The sequence below is a fragment of the Cornus florida genome, unplaced genomic scaffold, assembly GCF_030987335.1.
Source record: "Cornus florida cultivar Cherokee Brave unplaced genomic scaffold, ASM3098733v1 CherokeeBrave_3.0.0_Hap2_Chr01, whole genome shotgun sequence".
Classification (NCBI taxonomy): Eukaryota; Viridiplantae; Streptophyta; class Magnoliopsida; order Cornales; family Cornaceae; genus Cornus; species Cornus florida.
In genome coordinates, this window is record NW_026775571.1 from 21172159 (window position 1) to 21192849 (window position 20691).

General features: G+C 33.8%; 1 pseudogene; it reads right to left on the reverse strand.

Moving 5' to 3' along the window:
• The window catches only part of LOC132269860 (uncharacterized), a 153484-nt pseudogene that overhangs the window by 39252 nt on the left and 93541 nt on the right, over window positions 1-20691 (reverse strand).

Below are 20691 nucleotides of genomic sequence, written 5' to 3' on the forward strand. Positions count from 1 at the left end.
ATTTTCTTTGTTATTTACTGCATTTAATTAACGTGGAAGCTTTGAGACCATCCACTTGTATTAATTACTTATCACACATATGTACTGGATTTTTGGCTTGAGATCAGCTGCTCACATTACTTGATCTAATCTATAGCCCCATCATACGCTGTGTGTGTACTAGTGGTTGGTTGCAGGAGAAAACCCTAAACGATTAAGGCGTGGATTGATGATTAAGCGTCGATTTTCTATCATCGATTGTGAACCTACAATCCGAATATATAGATCTGAGAGTTTGAGCTTCCAAGTATTTCAAAGAGCTTTATAGGGATTGTATCATCACAATCACCGTCTTCATAGTGTTCTTGGTCTTTGCCTTGTTGTTCGTCCTTCCATCATCGGCAGAATTTTAATTAGAACCTCTACAACTTCTGGTAAGTTTGTCACCTTTGATCATAGGCATCTATGGAGTTTTGTAGGTTTCAGTTTTTGTGTTTCACAATTGGTTCATCAACATAGCAAATTACTATTACTAGTTTCAGTTCATAAACAATCAAATTCATTTAGGTTTAATTCTTCTCAACTCCGATTTTGTATTTTGTATATGCATATTAGATGTGAGAATTTCTATTGACTCTGCTAGATCCATACTTGACCTACCAATCAATACCATAGAAAGCCATACAATAGGAATGTGTATTTACATGTGCATATATATATATACAAATTCACATGTGTATGTATATGTATACAAATTTATATTTAAATGCTCTGAATCTTCCTTTAACTGTTTGTTTGAGTTTTCAAATAACATTCTTGGTAGTGAATTAATTTTCTTTAGTGGCTATATTCCTGGATTGTGCCTTCAGAAGCTATATAACAAAAAAAGGAATACAGAATGTATTTGCTTGCTTTTTTTTTTTTTTTTTGCAAATTTTATCAACTGATTTTTGAGTTTTTCTCACACCTGTTTTCCGTTATGGGCTATGTGCAATGCACTTTTGCCTTCAAAAGCAATGGTTCTCTTTTCTTGGGATGTTTAATTCTTCCTTCATTTATTTGAGTTTAAGTTTCATTCTTTGTGATGAATTGATTTTCTCTAATGGACATATCCATAGAGCTGTGTGCCTTCAAAAGCTATAGAATAAAAAATGCAATGCAGAATGCATTTGATGTGAGTTTGCTTATTTCTTTGCTATAGGCGATAACTCTTTGAATTTTATCAAGTGACTATGTTTTGATCATTTGCATTTCTAGTGATGCATTTTTTATTTTCCAGAATTTTTCTAGTGATGCACTGATTTTTGTATAGTCACATGGAATTATGCTTTCAAATTTTGTAGAATAAAGAATGGTAAGGTTATAGTTCCGTTCTCTTCGCATTGTTTGTTGCATGAAATTGAATTGATTTGAGGATCTCTGTCATAGAGTATTTGTGTGACTTCCAAATGTTCGACAAAATGTTTGTTTCGCTTTGGTATTTCTGTATTGCTTGACACTTGATATAATACCAGGAAAAGGCACATGATCGGTGAATGTTTTGTAACTTATAAAATTTTTCTTTTCATTTTTTTTTAATTGTTGATTTGAAACTTGTACCAATAAACCTTACAAAAAAATCTGCAATTTTTTTATAAACTAGTACTTATCAAAATTCTAACCTTAAAGCTCCGATAATATAAATAAAAATAGATATCTTCAACACCAATAACAGCCTATCAAGGAAGCTATCTGGAGATAGAGATGACAAAGTAAAAATCCAATTCAACCTTCAAATCAAACAAGAATCATATATATATACAAAAAAATCTACAGCGATCAAGTCAGACAACAACTCACAAAATCAGAATTTCAAATTACAAAATCAAGATATAAAATTAAGTAACTGAAACATTTCAAATTACAAAATCAAGATATGAAAAACTGAAACATGTTCTAATAAATTTAAAAATTTAACAATTAGTAACCCAAGATATAATATATATAGAGGGCGTTCTGAGGTTGATGGTGGATATAATATATTTAGAGAGAGTAAAACAATTGGGGGTAGAGTTTGAGTTGTGTAAAGTAATAAATTTTTAGGTAATTTGAATTTTATTAGCTAATTTGAAAGTGGTGTTAGAATTTGAGTTTTGTAAAGTAATAAATTCTTTTTTTATATTAATACTGAAATACTGAATTTTGAAATTGGTGGTAGAGTTTGAGTTTTGTAAAGTAATAAATTCTTTTAGGTTTGTATATTAATACTGAAATATTTATATTTTATTTTTTTAATAAATAAGAAATATTATTTTATTTTAATACTGAAATTGGTGGTAGAGTTTGAGTTTTGCAAAGTAATAAATTATTTTAGGTAATTTGAATTTTATTATGTAATTTGTAATTTGAATTTTATTAGGTAATATTTAAAAACTTATATATATATATATATATATATATATATATAAAATGGTATAGATTTGAATTTTATTAAGTACTTTGTAATTTGAATTTTATTAGGTAATTTGAAATTTAGTATAATTTGTAATTTAAAATAGAAATTCAATTATAAAATTTTTTGTTAAATTTTAAAATAGAAATTCAATTATACTAATCATGCATTAGATTGAAATTGATATATAAATTTATAGGAAAACTACACTTACATAGAGTTATGACCCTTAAATAACAAAATGATTTATTTTAAAAGTTCATTTTTCACTTTGGTTGAATTAAGTAAAATAATTACATATGTATCAATAACTATTGTTTAGGTCGAAAATGGCCTCCAAACACTTATTCCAGAATCACTACAAGAAAAAGGGTTGTTAGTGACAAACCTTTAGGGATAGTACAAAAAATTGTCCGTAAAGACCCTATTTTTAGGGCGGGCTTTAATTACTGCCACTAAAGACACACTTTTTTGGTGACAGTCCTAACCTGTCAGTCCCTAAAAGACCCAAAAAAATAAAAAATCCCTCAAATCTGGTGGCGGCAAAACTTAGCGCCTTTTTTAGTGAAATTATATATTTTTTTTAATAAAAAAAATTATCAAAATAGCCTTTTGGGACGGTAAAATTACCGTCCCAAAAGGCTATTTAGTGAGATTATAATTTTTTTAATAAAAAAATAATCAAAATAGGGTTCTGGAACGGTAATGTTACCGTCCTTAATTAACTACTAAGTAATTTTACAAGACTACCCTATCAAAATGATGTAGTTTTGGTCAATTAAGTATATATCTGTATATATTCGATGTGCTCTGTGTCTGAAGATTGTTTCTTGCCCTAGCTCGATATTTTCCTTCGGTCTTCTCTCTCAAACTAGTTTGGTCTTCCCAAATCGATCTCTTTCTTTTCAATTAAGTACATATCTGTATATGTAATCCACGTTGAAGACTGTTTCTTGCCCTAGCTCGATCTTCTCCTTCCGTCCTCTCTCTCAAACTGGTTTGGTCTTTCCCAATCGATCTATTTCTTTTCAATTGAAGTCGTAGCCCTAGATTTTCTCTTTCTCAAGGTGGGTATCAACATGGAGATCTTGAAGGCCCCCCCCCCACAACAGCAGCAGCCCGAAACGATCTTTCGTGACGTCCTTTGCTCTCCTATCGACGAGTCCTCTAACACTCTCAGCCATCTTCAACATCAGTCCCACTGTCGGTAATTTTCACTTCTCAATTCCCTTATTTCCCAATTAATGAACCTTAACTGCTTATACATTTACTAGATACACACATATACACATATAATTAACATGAATGCTTCAGACGCACAAAACTTGAGTGTTTGCTTTTTGTGGGTTTTGTTGATTGATCTTAGTAGTATATAATTTGCATTTTATTGGCTCCTCCTTTGTCTAATTGGGTGAACATCTAATTCAATTCAATTGAGAGATAGCAAAGTCAGTCCATCAATGGTGGGCAAAGATTCTTCTTCGTCTTCCTTGTTTTTGTGGTCCAAATTAGCTTGGGTCGAAGCCTGAACAACTTGCGATCACCTAGCTTCTTTGTCTTCTAATCTCACCCACTTTCCCACCTTAGAAACTTCCTGCAATAGGTCCGTCATCTTCTCACAAACCCTGCTTTTTCATTTTTGAATATTCTTCTTATAGCTCTGGGAATATTCTAATTTTGCATTAACCTAAATGATACTGGGTTTTAACCTCTTTTTTGTTAGGGAAAAAAAAATCATAACAAACTAAATTTAGTATTATTATAAATTATTGGCCTAAGTTGTATCCATCTTCTTTTGGAACTAAATTTTCAAAAAGTTTTATTGGGCAAGAAAACAGAAGGGCAATGGTTTTTTTGGAAGCAATTGTTATAGAATGCAACACTTGTGTACTGTGTAATTAAGAAAATCTCTAATCACCAACATTACTGATCCACTTGAGCAGCCAAAAATGTTGTCAATTTAATGGATTTGTAAATTTTGCACTAGCTCAAAATGTTTAGTTGAACACGTAAAGTGACAGTCCTTTATATTTTTGGAATATCCCATTCATTTGTCTTAGTTGATTGGACTGATAGTTTGGAATGATTTCTATGAATTGCTTGTTTGTTTCGTGCCGCAGATCTTCTTTACAAGGACTACCAGAGCGACCAGAAGTTCAGTGTCACTACTTACTCTTCTACTAGTGTTGTAAGTGTTATTTATTTTTTATATATATTTTTTTGTTGCTTCTTAGATCTGTATATTTGCTTATTTGCTTGGTGAGGCTAGAGTTATCTCTCTATTTATTATTTTGTGTGTGGTGTTATTTGTAGAGTATTTTTATATGTGACTCAATGTGTTTTGTTCAAAAATTAAAAGAAATCAGTTCAATAGATTTGATACTTATACCCTCTCTAGTTTTTGTTCCACTTTCAACTTTTGGTCTATGTGATTAATGCATTATGGACTTAAAACATGTGTGTGCGCGTGTGTGCGCTATGTGGTTTTATACATTGCATATAGTGAACAATTTCTAAAGGGAATCTGCATTCTTGTCACTTTTGATGCCATTTTGTTTTGTGTAATATACTGTTGCGGTTTATTTATTTGATTTCTATTTCTTTTTATAGAGCTTGTTATATACCTACACGTCCAACCACATATTTGATCATTATGATACAGTAAACTCTTTGAAACTGATTGAATATTCATGTTGTTTATGCTTAGGCTTTAGCAAATATTTGAGAGAGCAGAGCTTAGTGCTGGGACAGCTAATGAATTTCAAACTAATCCATTGTCTGATATTTGGAAACTTTTGTCTTTCTAACGGCTAGAACAAGCATGCTATGAGTTTTTGAAAATGCACGTGTGTGATTGATTTTATAGAAAGTTCATTTTAAAGCATAAATGATCACGGTAAAATCTAAGATTTAACATTAAGTCATTGAGTCATTGCTTGAGTAAAATGTTCTAAAAACTTTTTATTGACATATTTTCTCTCTTATTGTTTTTAATGTGACCGACCCATTCATATAAGATTATGATAGGGATGACACCAATCTGTCAAACCTTTTATATATATATATATATTATATATTTTATTTTATTTGACCAAATTAAACTATTATCTTTAATTGTATAATTTTATTTTATTTATGGTGTTTTAAGCTAAGATTAATGTGATAATGAAAGTACTTTTTTTATTTTTTCCAAAATTTGCTTGCTTGCTTGCTTTCTTTTATTCGTAACAAGTTATTGGATTTATAAATTTTTTATTGGTGGAAGTTCTAAAACTTTTGTTTGTCTTCTTTTAACTTGCTTAATTTTTAAGCTCTACTATGATATTTACTCAAGCTCTTTAGAATTTTTAGTTAGTCTCTGGATCTCTATATCTGTCATCATTTTTTTTTACATGTGTTGTAAATTCTCTTAAATTAATTCAAGGATTTGTGCATTAAGATATGGTGACGATCAGAGAGAGGATCAAACGAACATATTTGACAATTTTCAGAGAGAATTGGAGGTCTGATCCAATGGCGGAAGATTTGGTGTTGGACACAGCGATCAGAGATTGGGTACTGAGTGGTTCTAATCAGAGTCCTTTGCTACTTCGTCGCTAAGCTCACTGAGTGGTTATATTCCTCACTTTCTCACTCTATATGTGCATTATATATATTTATATACATATATATGTCACTTTTTTAATTTTATTTGTTGTATGTGTTTTGAATTTCAGGCAAATTATAGTTAGGGCTAGGAATTTACGGGCCTTTACGAATTTCATCCCTCCAAAGTTGTTTCGTGCTCGACGGGTTTATTTCAGCAATGGTTTGATTATTTTTTCATTTTTTGTATATATATTTTTAAATTTTTTGAAGGATTTGAATTCATCTTTCCCTATTTGGTATGAATACGAAAATTACTGATTTTGATGTCGTAAGAAGTGAAATATTTGATTTGCTTTTGTAAACCTGCTATTACTATTATTTATGGGTGCTTGAAAATAAATGATTATTTTACTTATAGATTTCAAGGTAAGGTAAATGAGCCAAGTTTTGTGTGTTTGAACTTGGAGTGGCTGAATTTGCCTGAACTTATTTTTGGCTTTACCATCAATTATGCTTGAACTTAGCTCAGCTGTATGGTTTTGGTTCTCTATCACAACCAACAATACTAGGGACTTAAAAGATAAAAACAAAAGCCAACTTCTACAATCTAAATTTATTGCAACAGTTGGTAGCAATATCTCTACATAAATACCAAATTATTCCACCAGATTGGTTGTTGCTGGCTGTTGTAATTAACATTTAAAAAGGACAATACATGTATGTATAAAACTTAATCTCCCCTTCATAATGGGAATGATAGCTTAATATTATTTACTCAATTCTTTTCATTACTACTCCTTGGCAGGGCTCTGAACTCAAACAACTTCACTGCTGAATTACCACCGTCTCTGGGAAACCTTTCAAGACACTTGAGGTTCTGTGAGTGTACTTCATCCTTTCAGATAGTTCTTCATTTTCTTTTAAACAATTATCTTTTTCTCTGATCTTGTTCTACATGCACACACTTTCAATCTCCAACAGTCGGTATTTCTTTTTCTATCATCAGTATTAATTTTTAAAAGTTATGAATGATTGATAAAATGTCTTCATAATTTTTATTTATTAAAGTTATGCAACCTGTTACTTCAGTTTTTTTTTAGTATTGTTGCATGGGTGTTTACCTTAGAATTAGCAGCCATTGAAGACAGAAAGGAGGACTACTAGCCTTTGTTTTGCATACAGCTTGGGAATACAGAAGAGTAAGGATTGCAATTATTGTATTGATGGTACAAGTAGCAACAATACTATTGGTTAAATAGCAGATTTTGTGAATGCTATCCATTGATTTTTTATTATGAACCCGAATTCTTTTACCCACAACAAATTCTTCATATATCTGTGCATTATATGTGTGTGTGTGTGTGTGTGTGTATTTCTTCTTGTTTTTCAAGTTGCTTCACTAAAATGACCAATTATTATATTGCACCTTTCCATCTCAAATGATGGGGTTGATGGATACAGAAAAGCTTGGAGGTCCCAAAGAGGCCTGCCTGAGTGTTCTGTTCTGTTGACATACTGAAATAATTTTTCGTTGATATCTTGTTGTTCGATATTTCAAAATGTAGGGAAATGGAAAGGCATTTTGTGCTTCTTGTTGTGTTACAGCTGCAATTATACTACAACTACTGCAGGTAAGTAATTTCTTTTTCATAGACAATTACCCATTTGTTTGACTGAATTTCATTTCTGATCTGATATTTTACTGTAAATATAATTTATCTGGTTAGACTACCTCCATTTTAACAATTGATTAGGTTGGTTGACAGGATTAACACATCTTGTACTTTTTCTTGCTTTAGGTTAAGATATCTTGTGAATGAGCAGCATGCAGTTTCGAGGAATGACATCGAGGTCAGAACCTTTAATAGCTATTAATCATACACAATGCTTTACTTAAATGATATGGGTGATATCATTCATTTTAGAGAGACTGAAAAAATGTACTCGTTCTATGCACACTTAAATTCAGATGTATTTATTCGGTCATAACAATCCTGCACCGGCTAAACTGCTCCAACTGAACAATTTGCTGCTCGTGTTCTCAGCCAATGAAAATACGGCAGGTAATGAATACTTCCTATATAATATAGCAAGGATAATGCCCTTTTGTCAAGTTCTTTCTTAAAGATAATGTGCATATTGTTTCTCATACTTTTGTGTTAGGGAAGATCTACGATTTGTTTGGTGATGCATATAATCCTATAAAGTGCTTTGATCCCTTGCAGATTTATGAGTTAGATGGGACCATGTTTTTTTTTTTTTTTTTTTCCTTTGGTCCTTTAATTGTCATTGCACATTGGTTTTGCAGCAATAGAAGTTACTAGTAATATGATAATTTCTTCTCTTCTATGATTTTTGTGCATTCTTTTGATAGAAGTTAGGACTTTATTATAGTGGATCTTTGTTTCCTTACAGGTGCCAAAAGAACAGATTGTCCTGGAAGTTAGTGGGTTGCTAAAAAAATTGGGCTTCAGGTCATTAGTTGATTTTTTCTTTTTCAAACTCTTAATGTTTCACCGCAAAAAAAGAAAAAAAGAAAAAATATGATCAATATTGTTAATCTTGCCTCGATTTCATTGTTTTTCTAGAAAAAAGAAGAAGGGAAAATTAGAATAGAAAATACCAAATTAATATTGTCTTTGGTTTTAATGTTTCCTTCCACAGAAGAGCCTTTACAATGTGGATCTAATCAGAGCGATGTCCGTGCAGTGTTTTCACGACCAAATGTAAGAAATTAAATTAAATCATCTGTGTTTGTTTCTTTCAGTTCCCCTATATGTTGTCCTTCTCTTGGTTTATCCTTTTGCGTATTGTTACAGTTGTCTCCTTGCAATATATTTTTGTTAGCCTTTACTATTTTTCTGGTACAAGTCTTTTTCTCCTTAACTTGTATCTCAATTATCAATTCTAAGACTTATATGTCAATTACAAGATGAAATGATGGATAAGTCTTCCCAGATTTGTCAAAATTCTGATAGTACCAATCCAGTGAGAAATGATGTTGAGATAGTTCAAAACCAACTACGTATCAGGAAAGGATATACCCGTGGGTTCGCACATGGTTTCGTGATTCCAAGCCGTCAACGTGCATCCTCATCTTATGAAGAGGCTTCTCATAAAAGAGGAGAAATTGCTGAGGAAAATAATGCACAACTGAAGGAGGAAGTAAAAAGTTTGCGGCAATATATGAAAAGAATTGAGAAGATGCTTCAGCAGTAGCAGCCGCTACCATGGTTCCACCAATATCAACAGTCCTTAGCAAATTCCCAACAAGAAGCAGCCCCGCCAAGCGGGTCTGAGCATCCATCGCCACCAGATTCTCACCTTCGACAGCCGCCACCACCATGGTGGCAATATCGGCAACCGCCGCCACCTAGTGGCGGTATCATAACCACCCGCGAGCACCACCACAACCACAACCACAAATCGAATGACCAATATGATGGAGCCAAATATTTTGGTACAAAATTATGAAGCTTTCTTGTGACTATATATCTAGCCCTTTTGGTCTTAATTGAACTACAGAGATTCTGTTGGGCATATATTTTGGTATAAAATTATGAAGCTTTCTTATGACTGTATGTAGCCTTTTTTTTTTTGTCTTTGAACTACACAGATTTTGTTTGGCATTTAGTTTAAAATGATGCTCTGATTTTTGAACATGTTGGAAGAGGTTTAAAGTTTATTTTTATATTTTACTCTTTATTTTGATGTTTATCTGCGAGGTATAATATTTTGTAGGTTACCTGAGAAGAAAAAAATATATATATACCTACAGGTTGGCAACATAGGCATAACTCTCTGAAAACGTCCACCACCAAAGAGACCGGTATATAGCGGGAAAATAATAATAATAATAATAATGGTAATAGGGACGGTTTTTAGTTGTCACAATTGTGATAAAAAAATAAAAAATTTACTTATTAGTGATGGTAAATATTGTCACGAATAGTTTAGGTATTAGTGACAGTCCAAAAATTGACCCTAATATACTACTTATTAGTGATGGTAAACCCATCTCTAATAAATTTTAGGGACGGGATTATTTGGAACGGTAAATACCGTCACTAAAGATCGATTTTTTGGTGACGGTCATTTTTACCGTCACTAAAGATCTTTTAAGACGCTTTAATTAGTGATGGACGATTTTGATTTTTAGTGACGGTTTAAGTGCTTTTAGTGACGGATTTGACTGTTACTAAAGACCCATTTACTTGTAGTGAATACTAAAAATTATTCACCTAAAATCAAGTACTTTCTTTAAAAAATTTATTTCATTTAACTTTGAACCATATTGCTGCAACTTTCATATATATACACATACGATAACTTATACAAATAATAAAAAAGATTCAATATAGTAAAAAATGGGGAAATCAAATGTTAGTCCCCAAAAAGAAAAATATAATTAAACTTAAGAATATATAAATCGTCTTTACTGTGGTGCATGCCTTGAGATGATAATCAATTTTTTGGCTCAATTAATTACACTTGTTTTATAAATAAATAAATAAAATGATTGTTGGTGTACCATTTACTGAAGCAATCATTTAGTTTTTTCATGATCTCCCTCTGTTATGCGTGTGTATGATGTGTGTGTGTGTGTATATATATATATATTCATAGGAAAGTTTTTATATTTGCAGGTTTATATTGGTGTGAATTAGGAGATATGGTTAAAGTTATGTGCAAATAAAATTTTATATATGATAAATTTCCACTTAACTGAAAAAAAAAATTCTATACATGTTGAATTTCCATTAAATTATTTGTATATTTCCAAATTAATATTTGTAGGTTTGAACTTATATGAATTAGGAGATATCGTTAAATTTTTTTGCACAAAATTTACAATATATATATATATATATATATATATATATATATATTATTTTATTTATTTTGGTAATATATACACCAATGCCAAGTTGAAAGTCAACTTATAAATCTTTTTTTTTCTAAATTTTATGAATGAAAGAATGATTTGATTTATGAATGATATTTTGGTATTTTGAAATAAGAGTTTGGAAGATATTTTGGACCTAAATAATAGTTTTTAAAACATATATAATTATTTTACCTAACATGACCAAATTAAAAATTAACTTTAATAATAGACTGATTTGTTATTTAAGCCTCCTAAATCTACTTAAGTGTAGTTTTTTGGTGTGTCGCCGCACGAACGCTTAAATATGTGCAAAAGATAGTGAATGTGCAATATTGTCAAGTTTTACATTTATAAATGCCACAACTACCATTAACTAAAAATATAGCAAGGGTGAGTAGGGATCGTCCCAAGGGATTCGAGGGCTACTAGTAATGGAAACAATGCTTAGGGCTAGTAGGTCGAGTGATCAAAGGTAGGTTGTTTGGTTGATTAAATTACAATTAAGATTAAACAAGATCAATATAAAACAAGTAATTAAAGAATAGAGAAAACAAGAGAGAGAGGCGTTGGGACTTAGAGATCACCACTAAGCATCGCCTTTCTATACACTCAATTCACAATTAATGAGGGGGAAAACATATGTTGCAACAATAGTGAGTGTGTGTGGTTGTTTTAACAAGTTTGGATGACCAATTAAGTATGAAATCGTCTAAACAACACAATGAATAGCACAATACATCAAACTAAGTCATTAATCCTTCTTTAAGCTCACAATCCAAACACATCACATAATTAGAGAAATATATTACTTGCATCCATAAGTATGGAACATCAAATAACAAGCATGGATTGTCCTCCCATTTAACAACTAAGGTAGCTACACTACAACTAAGCTAATGACATGGAAATTAAATTAATTAGACTAAGGGAGAGGCACAATCTATCAAGAAATGAGTATGAACCATCAAATAAACCACAAGAGCATTCTATTAAGCACTATGTCTTGACAATCTCTAGATCTATAGCATCAACACACATAGACATGCATCAACAACACAAGAGATAGAGATAAACACATGAACATCTATTCTAGCATACATAGACATATGGATAGAATGAAATGATCAATTAGAAGAATTAAACCACACAAATTATTGAATAAACAAGATCTATGTATATAAATATGTCAAAACATGTTTTACAACACAAATCCCCTCAAAAATACATAAATCAAGGTAAAGAAAGCATGCTTAGGGCTAACTCTAGTCCCAAGAAGATGTCTAGCCACTCATGAATGATGTCCTCCAACCCTCAAGGGCTATCTCCATGGTATAAGTGCTCTTCTTCTTGAGGAAGATGGAAAACCTTTCAAGAATGTGTCTTTAGCTCCTCTTATATTTTCTTCCTCTCTAAGACAATCTCTAATATTGTGTATTGTGTCTTTTGTATCTCCTCTTCTCATAAAAGTGGCTCAAAATCCTTATATAGGTAGCTTAAATGTCACACCGAATGGTCAAGGCTTGTACACAAGGGCTCCTCCAATGATTGCACAATGAGACAACTTTTAATGAGCTAGAAATATATTTTTTTTTTGGGATTTGAGAGGGTTCGATCGATCGAACCTGTGCTGTGATCTATCGAACATGGCTGAGATCTATCAAACTTTGGCTGGATCGATCCTCCCATGGCGGCGCCTTTTTGGATAAGGACAGATCTGAGATATTTTGGAGAAAGAGACAAAAGTGGTAGGTAGGGTGGTACAACAGCATAAGATGGAATCTTTTCGATCGATCTGAGAATTGTTGGATTGATCGAACTTTGTGGGATCTTTGTATAAGGACAAAAGAGCTTGGATCCATCTTGGAGAGTCTAGATCGATGAACTTTTGATCGATCGAAGTATTCTTGAGATCGATCGAACTTGCTATATTTCCACACTTTGCTTCAATCTGCTTCCACTTTGCTCCTTTCTTCCATCCAGCTTGAGTTAGCTTCTTTTAAGATCTTATTTGACTGAATTAGCTTATTTTGGGGATAAACACCTGAAAAGGGTAATAACACGAAATTAGTCTAAAATGGGAAAGTAAGATAGATAAATGTCCTAGAATACCTAAGCTTAAGGGGTTTAAATGAGCATTTTACAGCGCTTATCACACCCCAAACTTAAATATTGCTAGTCCCTAGCATTGAACTACAAAGTAAAGGAATGAAATGAACAACTATACAACTATGAATCTAGAAATCAATAAATGGATAATGCCACTTTCGTAGGGAACACGATTGTATTTAGCACATGTAACAAGCCTTTTAAACCCTAGGTTACCCCTAGTGGACGAGTGAAGTCTTGTGAGGGTTTCTAGAAATGATACCCACAAACATTAAGCTCATTCTCACAAAGAGACACCAATATTGCAAACAAGCATTGGGAGAAAACTACCTCAAGTATGCAATTTTTCAACCATTTCCAAGCAATCTCCTAAAATTTCAACATCAAGTAAGCAAGTATGGTCCTCCACACATCAAGAAAATGATTATGCAAATCAAAACAACTCTAGAATCCTTTTTGAGTAGACTGACATCAAGTGTGTTGCTATCTAAGCTAACTAAAGAAATGATCACATCTTTTACCCTCAAACTAGCACACAAATCTAGTACCGATCATCAAGACAAAGAGTTGACCTTTTATTAAAGCTTTATTCATCTAGGTGTGCGCTTATTCTTTTCACTCGATTTTTTTTTTTTTTTTTTTTTTTTTTTTTTTTTTTTTTTTTTTTTTTTTTTGTAGACTACCTTAAGGATCAAAGATGGAAGCATAGTGCAATGTGTTGATCTATTAAGCTTTCTAGCGATCCATGAGGTCGAGCGTTAGGTCAATGACTCCCAAACCAGACAGCTTTAGGGCACTGGGTGTTCAAACACCCCTAAGGACTTACAAGCTCAAATCAACTAGGCTACAAATCAAAACAACCTCCATCTAATCATTTCCCATTTCTCACCTTTTGGGAGAAGTCCTTACTTTTTATTGCTTTTGCAACGTTTTCTTCTCTTTTTTTCTTTCTTCTTTTTTTTTTTTTTTTTTTTTTTTTTTTTTTCAAGTTCAATTATTAACCTAGAGTTTGGCCCCTCCACCTTTCGGCGCGAGAAATTCAGTGCTTGATGAGGTTAGAATCCCAACTACTCAATGAAAAGGGTTTGTTATCTACTTTTATCAAGATGAAAGCTTTCAATAAACTACTAACCCAATTGGGATATAACCAATTCAATAATCAACAAAGCATGTACCCCACAAATGAATGCTAGTGTGCGCCTGTGCTAGTGTAGAATCCTAGAGTGAATCTCAAAACAATCACAAAATCAAGATGATGTGGGCCACAAGTGCAAGCATGATATCAATCTTTCGAAAAAATTTACTCCTAAATGACATTCACAAGGCATACAAGGAGTATTAGACTCTCAAGTCAAACAATTTTTAAATTTTAAGCAATATAGTCCTTAAAAGATCAAAATCATCGCTAACATCAATCTGAAGTCTCAATCATGCATTTAAAGTTTAACTTAAGTAGAATGTAACAAGGACACCTTATTCCCAAACTTAAACCACACATTGTCCTCAATGTGCAATGAGAACAATGGAAAAGATGGAAAGAGTATACGGTGGTGGCAAAGACATGAAGCCCGGCAATGATCCAATTCGAAAGACGTCTCCACTAAACTTGGAATCAACAACCTACTTGAATAACCACACTAGCAAACTCACATCAAATATCAAATGGGATAAGAATAATCAAATTATGCATTTTAAGACAATATAACACAAGATGAAAGAGAGATATGAGATCAAGCCCAATAGAAATTATGAAAGTAGCATGACTACACATAAGGGCACAATGGTGAAATATTATAGTATTTTTTTTTTGGAATAAACAAAATTAAATAATATGTAAGAAAATATAAATAATGATTACTAAGTTTAACGTCTCTAGGTAGACGGAATGCTGCTTTAAAAGATTTGAATATATATATATATATATATATATATATATATATATATATATATATATATATATATATATATATATATATATATATGAAAGCTCAGATCGATCTAATTTTCGATTGATCAAAATGGTGAAATCCTACAGACAAGGTCGAGTGATGCACAGAGAAGTGAAATATGCAGGGATTCAAAAATTTTCTAAGTATGGAATTGCGATCGATCGAAAGGAAAGTTTGATTGATCTTAGTTTGACTCAGATCGATCTAGGATGAAATTCGATCGATACACAGAGAGTTGATTTATGCTGGAAATTTCAGATTGATGGAACAGAGCAATTATTGGATGCAGGGATGGGTGTTCGATCGATCGAACCTCATTTGAGATCGATCGAACATGTAAGAATATACAAAAAATTGAGCTTTCTCTTGAGACCAATGAACACATCACTATATCTTTTCATAGACTGGATCTACCAAAAGGGCAGCTTCCATATGTCTTTGAAAAACTTGTCCTTCAATACAGGGTTTCAACCTTTACCCATTCACCTTGAAAGTGTTGCCATTTTTTAAACTTTGAATTTCAACCTACCCATGCGGTGCAATAGAGATGATCTCATATGGACCTTCCCATTTGGTTCGCAACTTTCCAGGAAAGAGTTTTAACCTAGAGTTGAAAAGCCAAGCTTTTTGACCCGGCTCGAAAGATTTCTTCCTAATGTGTTTATCATCAAAAGCTTTGGTCATCTCTTTATAGAGTTTGGCATTATCATAAGCATTGTGCCTCAACTCTTCCAATTTATTTAATTGGAGTAAGCGATTCTCTCCGGCTTTGTTAAGGTCAAAATTGAGCTTCTTAACTGCTCACAAAGCTTTGTGTTCTAGCTTAACCGGAAGATGGCAAGGTTTTCCATAAACAAGTCTATAAGGAGACATGCCAATGGGAGTCTTGTATGCCGTTCGGTAAGCCCATAAGGAATCATTCAATTTGTGCGACCAATCCTTCCGGGTTGTGTTAACCGTTTTCTCAAGAATATGCTTAATTTCCCGGTTTGACACTTCTACTTATCCACTTGTTTGAGGATGATAAGGAGTGGCAACTTTATGTGTAACGGAGTACTTAAGAAAGAGTTTCTTTAAGAATTGATTGCAAAAATGCTTTCCCCCATCACTAATCATTACTCTTGGCATACCGAAACGAGTGAAAATATTAGATTTAATGAATTGAATAATCACGGAGTGGTCATTGGTTTTGGTAGCACAAGCCTCCACCCACTTAGAAACATAATCAACGGCAAGCAAAATGTATTGAAATCTCTACAAAATGTATTAGGAAAAGGACCCATGACATCAATGCCTCAAATATCAAAAATCTCTACAACAAGAATATTTGTCAAAGGCATCATGTGAGCCCATCTTTTGACATCTTTCACACGACTTGCAAAAATTGTAAGCATCTCTATGGATTATGGGCCAAAAGAGCCCACTTTGAAGAACCTTCAAAGCGGTCTTCTTTGTACTAAAATGCCCACCACATGCAAGAGTATGACAAAACACAAGAATGCTTGGAATTTCACTCTCCGGAATGCATCTTTTCACAATTTGATCCGGACAATATCGGTATAAGACAGGATTTTCCCAATAGTAATGCTGGATGTTGGCAAAGAAACGGTTCTTTTCGTTCTTTGACCAAGTAGTTGGAAGCTTGCCAATTGCCAAATAGTTTACAATGTCGACAAACCAAGGCATTTGTCCATTAGAAACTTGAAAAAGTTGTTCATTCGGAAATGAATCACGAATTGGTGGGCTAGGGGAAGATTCAACTACCAACCTTGAGAGATGATCGGCAACCACATTTTCGGTACCTTTCTTATCTTTGATTTCAAAGTCAAATTCCTGAAGGAGCAAAATCCATCTTATTAAACGAGGCTTTGTTTCCTTTTTAGTCAAGAGGTGCTTCAAAGCAGCATGATCAGAATAGACAATGACTTTTGACTCTAAGAGGTAGGACTAAAATTTGTCAAGAGCATATACTAAGGCAAGTAATTCATTCTCGGTAGTGGAGTAATTCAATTAAGCTCCCGAGAGGGTCCTGCTTGCATAGTATACAGTGTATGGAAGTTTTCCTACCCTTTGCCCCAAAACTGCTCCCATGGCATAATCAGAAGCATTACACATTATTTTAAACGGTAATGACCAATTGGGAGGCTACATAATAGGAGCGGATGATAACATGTCACGCAATTTATGGAAAGCGTCAAGGCATGCTTGATCAAAGACAAAAGGAGTTTCCTTAGCGAGAAGATTGCACAAGGGTCTAACAATTTTGCTAAAGTCTTTGATGAAATGGCAGTAGAAGCCGGCATGACCTAGAAAGGAGCGAACTTCTCTCACCGTAGAAGGTGAAGGTAATTCAAAAATGAGCTCAACTTTCACTTTATCCACCTCAATTCCCCTTTTTGAGATGACGTGACCCAAAACAATACCTTATTGAACCATGAAATGGCTCTTTTCCCAACTAAGAACAAGATTTGTTTCACATCTTTTAAGCACTAAATTCAAGTTTTTGAGGCATGCATCAAATGATGACCCAAAGACAGAAAAATCATCCATAAAGACCTTTAGATACTCTTCCACCATGTCTGAAAAAATTGACATCATACACATTTGAAATGTGGCAGGGGCGTTGTACAAACCAAATGGCATACATCTATAAGCAAATGTGCCAAAAGGACAAGTAAATGTGGTTTTCTCTTGGTCTAAGGGGTCCAGGGTTACTTGATTGTAACCTGAGTAGCCATCAAGAAAGTAATAGTATTATTACCCGGCCAATCTCTCTAAGATTTGATCAATAAAGGGCAAAGGGAAGTGATCCTTCCTAGTGGCGGCATTCAATTTTCGGTAATCAATGCATACTTGCCATGAATTGGCAGTACGCTTAAAAATTGCCTCACCTTTTGCATTTTCAACCACCGTAATCCCCGATTTCTTAGGAACTACTTGAGTTGGACTCACCCATTTGCTATCAGAGATTGGATAAATGATACCGGCATCTAAGAGCTTAACTACTTCTTTCTTAACCACTTCTTTCATGCTTGGATTTAATCTTCTTTGGACATCTCTAAAAGGTTTTGCATCTTCTTCTATAAGAATGCGATGCATACAAATAGAAGGATCAATTCCTTTTAGATCCGCCACACTCCATCCTATGGCTTCCTTATTTTCTTTAAGCACATTCAAAAGAGAATTCTCTTGATCTTTTTCAAGATTTGAAGAGATGATGACTGGAAGAGTCTATTTCGGGCCTAGGAAGGCATATTTAAGATCGGGAGGGAGAGCTTTAAGCTCAAGAGTGGGTGGAGAGACTAGAGATGGAACTGGTAGAGTGTTAGAGAGTGGAGGAAGAGGTTCTTTTGGATCTTTCTAAGGTGGAAAATCCAAACTTGCAACGGATTCCATTAGATTATTAACTTCATTCATTAACCCTTCACTATCAAACCCACAATTACCATACATTTCAAGAAGACAAGATGCAAGAGGGTCCTCAGAAAGAAGAGATGAAAGATTATCCTCAGTTGGTTGTCTCATGACCATTGTGGGAATAGACTCCTCAATAACTTTATCCAAGACATCTATGAGACAACACTCGTCTCCATCTATGGGATGTCGACTTGCATTGAAAGCATTAAGCTTAACCATCATTTTACTAAAGAAAGGTCCATGGCACTGGATCTACAATTAATGGTAGCATTTGCGATAGCAAGAAATGGCCTCCCTAAGATGATGGGGATGTGATTGGTGGGATTTGCAACTGGTTCGGTTTCAAGAACTATGAAATCAATCGGGAAGTAAAACTTGTCAACCTTTATGAGTATGTCCTCAATCATGCCCCTAGGTGTTTTAACGGATCTATTGGCCAATTGAAGCACCACCGAGGTTGGCTTCAATTCATTCAAACCTAGTTGGACATATACGGAGTAAGGAATCAAATTGACACTTGCCTCTAAGTCAAGAAGAGCTCTACGAACTTCATGGGTTCCAATTACACATGAGATGGTCGGAGCACTAGGATCTTTGAACTTAGGTGGAGTGTTATGTTAGATGATAGAGCTCACTTGCTCCGTTAGGAACACTTTTTTAGGGCCTTGTCCCTTGCTCTTCTGCTTTTGTGTGTAAAGATCTTTCAAAATTTTTGCATGAGGCGGAATTTGCCTAATCGCATCCAAGAGAGGAAGATTTATATTAACTTGTATGAAGACTTCCATTATGTCATGGATTTTTCCCTCTTTCCTCCCAAAAGGTGAAGTTTCTTTCAAAGTATAAGGAAATGGAGCTTTTGGATCATAAGACTTTGCAACTTGAGGGGATGATGAAGAAGGTTGAGGATTCCCTCTAGGGCCATGCTCATCCAGGGAAGGAGGAATAGGATTGGAAACGGGACGGGTGTCAACTTTTGGTTTCACCGGTTCACTATCTTCACTTGGTTGTTCAACCCTATTGTCAACTTGTCTACCACTTCTCAAAGTAGTAATTGCTTGCACTTGCTTTTGGGAAAGACACCCCAATGTGGAGTTTGCTTCCATAAAATGCTGAGCTTTTGGGTTCTTTTCGGGTTGCTAGGCAATTTACTAATTTCTCTCGCATTCAATGCATTAGCTATCATCCCGATTTGAGATTCAAGCTTTGATATCGATTGAGAATGAGAATGCAACAAATTGGTGTTCATTTCCAAACTACCCAAAGCTACTAAGACTTTATCTTCAAATGTGGGGTTGCTAGAGAGTGCATGAGGGTGATTAGAGTTACTTTGAGGATTACAAGCTTGAGGATGAGAGAAATGGTCCATTCTTTGACGAAAAGAAGAAGATGAGACGAATCTTTTTGAGCCTCTATTTCTTTGGTGAGGAGGAACATATCGGTTTTGAAAATTTTTAACTTGGAAAGGATTTGAGTGCTCGCTCCACATCGGAACATAAGCATTTGAAAGAGGGTGAGCAAATGTGGCATTGACTTGTTCATAATGTTCATCGAGCACATGTCCATAGGGACAATTGGAAGTAGTATGCAATACACTTGAACAAGTTATGCATGGCTCACAAGAATAATGAAGATGATGATTAAGAAGAGGAGATGATTGTTCTGCCGGTTTTTGACTCAATAGAAATTGATCAAGTTTTTGAGTTAGAGTTTTGACCTCGGCAACAATCTCCATTGGACTTCCAATTTGACATACTTTCAAATTTTTCTTTTTGTTATTGGAATCATGACCCAACCGAGAAGTGTGACATTTATGCAATGAATTTTCACTCATTTTCTCAAAAAGGTGCCAAACATCATCTTCATGCTTCCCAAAATATGATCCTCCACATGAGGTATCATCTATGCCCTTGTGAGTGTCGGATAGGCTTTCATAAAAATATTGGACAACTTGCCATTTTGGAATACCATGATGTGGACACTTTCTTAGCAAGTCATTCAATATTTCCCAAGCCTCATGTAAAAGTTCTCCTTCCCTTTGAGAAAATTCACGAATAGAAGTTCGCATAACATTGGTCAAACTCACGGGGTAAATTTTTTAAAAAAATTTATTTTGCATTTGTAACCAAGAAGTTATTGAATTTGCCCTTAAGTTGTTAAACCAATGCTTAGCTTTATTTTTAAGAGTAAAAGGGAAGAGAAGTAACCTAAGAACTTCCTCTAGGACATTCATATACCTCATAGTGGAGCATATTTCAAGAAATTCATCAAGAAGTTTATATGGCTCCTCACCATCTAAGCCATAAAAGAGTGGAAACATTTGAATGGTCTCAGGC